This window comes from Engystomops pustulosus, chromosome 2, assembly GCF_040894005.1.
Source record: "Engystomops pustulosus chromosome 2, aEngPut4.maternal, whole genome shotgun sequence".
Lineage (NCBI taxonomy): Eukaryota > Metazoa > Chordata > Amphibia > Anura > Leptodactylidae > Engystomops > Engystomops pustulosus.
Genome location: NC_092412.1, coordinates 161,835,727 through 161,841,614, shown reverse-complemented (window position 1 = coordinate 161,841,614; position 5,888 = coordinate 161,835,727).

Here is a 5,888-nt window from a genome sequence, read left to right as displayed (position 1 = left end):
CACATTAGTTGGTGTATAATTTATTCGGTTCAAGGATATACAAAGAAATGGTTAAAGGGTTTACCTCTAGTCACTGTATAAAAAGTTGTTTAAATGAAGCAAAATGTGAAAGTAAAACCCCAAAAAGTTACCTCCTTAGTTTCCACTTCCAATGCCTGGACAACACTAGTGCAGCTTCAGAAAAAAATAAAACTACTATGATACTGCCCCCTATGAACAAGAATATAACTACTATAATACTGCCCCCTATGAACAAGAATATAACTACTATAATACTGCCAACTATGTACAAGAATATAACCACTATAATACTGCCACTATGTTCAAGAATAGAACTATTATAATACTGCCCCCTATGTACAAGAGTATACCAAGTATAATGCTGCCCCTATCAGCAGGTATTGTCTCTCTTCTAACTCAGGTAGCCCCCCTCAATGCCTGCTACTCCCTTCTGAAATAGTAACCACCCCCCGGTCACACAAGGCAAGCCCCCCTGCGCCCAGGTATAGTTTCCCGTCCTTACTGTCAGTTCCCTGGCTACTGCATAGAGGAGTAGTCATACATGTCGTGGAGGAGTAGTCGAAAACACCCTAAAAGTCCACCCATATATTGGTAGATTTAATATACAGTATATATGTTTTTAGACAGTTACTGCAGTTTTTAACAGCCAAATACAGAACAATAGGTTGTCATTTTGCTGATCCATGCATTACCACAGCCTTCAATAAGACTTGTAGTAGGAGTTGCTTGAATTTACATCAGGTCTTTGTACTGTGATGCTAGCTTTAATTTAAATATATAAGGAGTAGATATGAACACACTGTATATCAATACATCTGGTGCTGAGTATCAAAAACTGGAAGTGAACATGCTGTGCTGCATTAAAAGAGCTGAGTATTATACAACAAAGTTAGTGTTGGATAAAAGCATAGCCTTGCATACGCCTTTACACGGTCCATTTCCTTCCATATGATGCATCCTCCAGGCAAATATCTTTTAAAGGCAGAATCGGTGAACCACAGCAAATGTGCTTTTCTGAGCATTGGAGGGCAAGAAAGGGGACAGAATTTTAAATTCTACATGACCGCTATTGTTATTACAGATAAACCTCCACATATTGTTCATTATCTGTGTCTGTTAAATCAATATGTAGAAGAATGTAGTGTGGACTAATTAGAACATGGACAGAACTAAGGAGAAGCTCCTTTTTATTCTCTTTTGCTGATTTCATTGTTTTTCAAGTGGATTTCACACATGATTGGCCATTTGTAGTGCAACTGTTGTCCAATAAAAATAATCTTTATTTATATAGGGCCATCATTTCCGTAGCGCTTTACAAATCATAGGGGACATATACAAATAAAATAATACATTGCAGAGTACAAACAGTCATATGAAACAATAGGAGTGAGGGTCAATGGTTTGAATGTGAAAGATATTCCCTAAGTACAAGTCTAGATACTGACTGACATTATCCTCCTAAAAAAGTTCTTGGGAATCATGAAACTCTATATCTGCTACTAGAGCAGGGGCAAGTGGATGGACCATGGAATCCCAGCTAGGAGCATAATCATACAGCATGACTGACTACTCCATGACTTGTGGCTGAAAAGGCTTTGCTACTTTGAAGTGGGGGGGAAACTATTCACTGAAAACAGCACTTTTACAATCTATATATTAGTAGGTATTAGGTAGTAGTCCTATTCTCTTCCCTTTTTGGAATAAAGTGGGTATGGAGTGTATTAAGACCCCTTTACATTTTACACACTTTGTTTCATTGCATCCAATTGGTATAATCAGAAAAGGTCTTTTTTTGCTCATTAATGTACACACTGTACCCCATCTTGACAGAAAAAAAACTGTAATGTAGATATTTTTGCTAATTTGTTAAAAAAAATAACCTGAAATATTACATGGTAATAAGTATTCATAAGTATAAGTATAGGAAGTATGCAAATATGTTTTCCAAGGTGTTAAATGGAAAATAATACCTCCTTTTACTACCTTGAAAGGCAGCCCCCTTAACACCTAAAAGAAGTCTAAAAACATGATGTGGGGTTAAGCCAAACCAGTATATCTATTCCAAAAGGAACAGACTCCCAACTGTAGACGACACTGTTTCAAGAACTTTCAATATGTGGAATAGCCTGCCTCAGGCGCTGGTCATAGCAGGGACAGCAGAGAGCTTCAAGAAGTGTCTAGATGCCTTTTTACACCTAAATAACATTGATGGTCATGTTATATAGAATTTTCCCCTAAATCCCTTTTTCATGCAATCCCTTCCCTTCCTTGGTTGAACTTGATGGACAAGTGTCCTTTTTCAACCATATAAACTATGAACCTGGTTGGGTCTCCTCAGTACAGCGTAGGGAGCTCGTTTGGCTGGGTGAGAGGCTATTGACTAGGGTCACACAGTAGGTGGTCTCCTTATGGAGAGATTGCCAATTAAGGTCACCTTAAAGGCATGTGGAAACCTAATCCCACATCATGTTTTTAGACTTCTTGTAGGTCATACTTGGTGTTAAGGGGGGCTGCCTTTCAAGGAAGCAAAAGGAGTCATTGTTTTGCCAGTATTGATTTTTTTTGTACTGCTAACTTTCTGATTGTGCCTTATACTTCCCTAAGGCGGATATTTGTTGCCTTTTGTGCATTGTTGTAATTTTGAAAAATGAAAAATAAAATCTTAAAAAAAAAAAAAAATACACAGCTCTACTCCAACAAAGGAGTAGAACCATGTTAAGGAGGATCAGAAGAGAATGGACAGCATGTGAGTTAAAAATGTGAGTGTCACAGCAAAGGTTCTGAGTAGTAATGACCATGTGATATTCATTTTTATTATTCAATAAATTAGTATCCAAGATTTTAAAACTTGATGGTATAGGCAGAATTCATACAAAAGTTACCATCAGCTAGACAATTATAGATCACCAAAAGCTTGAACCAAAAACCATGAGTCTCCACATTACAATAATTAATATCAACCTTTATTAATACATGAATAAAACCTACAGTCATGGCCATACGTTTTGAGAATGACACAAATATTATATTTTCACATGATCTGTTGCCCTCTGGTTTTTATGTGTGTTTGTCAGATGTTTTTAACACATACATAAATACAAGTGCAATCATATTATGAGTAACAAAAGCTTTTATTGACAGAATGAGTTAATGCAGCAAGTCAATATTTGCAGTGTTGACCCTTGTTCCTCAGGACCTCTGCAATTCTCCCTGGTGGCTCTCAATCAACTTCTGGACCAAATCCTGACTGATAGCAGTCCATTCTTGCACCATCAATGCTTGCATTTTGTCACAATTTGTTGGTTTTTGTTTGTCCACTCGTCTCTTGATGATTGACCACAAGTTCTCAATGGGATTAAGATCTGGGGAGTTTCCAGGCCATGGACCCAAAATCTCTATGTTTTGTTCCTTGAGCCATTTAGACATCACCTTTGCTTTATGGCAAGGTGCTCCATCATGCTGGAAAAGGCATTGTTGATCACCAAACTGCTCTTGGACAGTTGGGAGAAGTTGCTCTTGGAGGACATTGTGGTACCATTCTTTATTCATGGATGTGTTTTTAGGCAAGATTGTGAGAGAGCCGATTCCCTTGGCTGAGAAGCAACCCCACACATGAATGGTTGCAGGATGCTTTACAGTTGGCATGAGACAAGACTGGTGGTATCGCTAACCTTGTCTTCTCCAAACAAGCTGTTTTCCAGATGTTCATCAGAGAAAATGACTTTATCCTAGTCCTCAGCAGTCCACTCCCTGTACCTTTTGAAGAATATCAGTCTGTCCCTGATATTTTTTCTGGAGAGGAGTGGCTTCTTTGCTGCCCTCCTTGACACCAGGCCTTGCTCCAAGAGTCTCCGCCTCACACTACGTGCAGATGCCCTCCCACCTGCCTGCTGCCATTCCTGAGCAAGCTCTGCACTGCGGTTAGCCCAATCCCGAAGCTGAAACACTTTTGGCGCTTGCTGGTCCTTCTTGGGCGCCCTGGAGCCTTTTTGGCAACAATGGAACCTCTCTCCTTGAATTCCTTGATGATGAGATAGATTGTTGACTGATTTGTAATGAGTTGCGATAATATTCCCTGCTAGGCCAGTTATGTGGTGTGCAATGATGACTGCACGTGTTTCTTTAGAGATGACCATGGTTAACAGAGGAGAAACAATGATGCCAAGCACCAGCCTCCTTTTAAAGTGTCCATTGGTGTGATTCTTACTTAATTATGACAGATTGATCTCAAACCCTGTCCTCATCAACACCCACACCTGTGTTAATGGAGCAATCACTAAAATGATGTTAGCTGCTCCTTTTAAGGCAGGCCTGCAATGACGTTGAAATGTGTTTGACGTTGGAGGTGCCTACAACAGAAGCAGAAGGTCAGAAAGTGGCACAATGACAGAATGTGAAGGTAGGTGACAAATCCAGTCCCTGATAAAGATGGTGGAAGGCAGATGGAGCAACTGGCAGCAGATGTGTGGCATCAGGCGGGTGGCAGCATAAGAATAGTGGCTGAGGCAGGTATTTAGAATCCAGGCTCATTTCTCAAAGTTTGGGAGAGGTGTCATGGCTGAGCTAATCTGATACATGAGACATTGGTGTTTTGAAATCCTGGCCGATCCACACCTGATTCATCTTCACAAAGGTCAGTCTCTCCACATTACGGTTCTCCTTGGGGTAACGATGGCCCCCGCTGCACTGAACACCCGCTCTGATGCCACACTACTGGCCGGGCAGGACAGCTTCTTTACTGTTAACTCTGCAAGTTGTGGCCTTACATTAGTTTGGCTGCCCATCAGTCCAGGGGATCCTCTACCTGAGGTGGTAGAGTGCTGTCCAAGTAGGCCGACACCTGCTGGTGCAGGGTCTGCTCCATGTCATGCTGCTGCTGCTGGTGGCGGCTACCCTCCTCACTAGGCAGGTGAAGGAAGATGCACATTAAGGACTCCAGACTTAAGCTGCTGCTGATGGAGCTGCTACTGCTCCTACCCCCCATCTCCCCACAGCAGCCATGGCAGTAGTACGTGAGTGATGACTGCCAGGAATCCCCCGGTCAGAACTGACAGAGGATGGACAATGGTGCACATAGGCAGCGGCCAACTGTCTGTACAGTATTTCTCTATAGTACACCAGTTGTTCCTCCCTCTCTGCAGCTGTAAAAAAAAGCATCCATTGCAGGGTCCAAGAGGGTGGAGGCCCAGAATTCATCCCTATTCCAGATGTTGTCTTTTCAGCTGTCAGTAGTTAGGCAAAGCAGCATGCTGCAGGCCATCTGCGCAAGTGACTCTGAGGGACTCCCGTCCTTTATCTCCACTGTGTACTGCCACGCTGCTTCTGGGTCATCTTCCTCATCTTCCTCCGCCGGATGCTCCTGCTCCTCCTCTCCTGTCACTTGAGTAAAAAAAACACTAATTGCTCCAATTTCCTCCTCCTCTAGTTCAGCCCCCACTGGACACATGTGGCCATGAAATGTAGTTGCCACTTCTCCAGTGTCCTGACCAGATTTTGCAGCATCTGTACCAGTACATGAAGCAGTGCAATGACGTTATTCATCCCGTATTCCCTTTCGACAAATAGGGTGGCCTCTTCAAAGGACCTGAGCAAACGGCAGGTGTCACGCTTAGCTGCCAGTGGCTGACATCAAAGTTACACAGGGGAGTATTGCTGTCAGCTTGCATCATTAAAAAAAAATCATTAATGGCTTTTCTCTGTTCAGGAAAAGCAGAAACGAGACAGCAACCAAAAATTACCAGTTATTAAATTGGGTGATGCACACAGCTCAGGGTCCTGGTGTGTAGGATCTAAAGGCCACAGCATCCAATATGATGAAAGAGGTGATAGACCTTTATTCACACAGGCATGAAAAAACTGCAACGTTT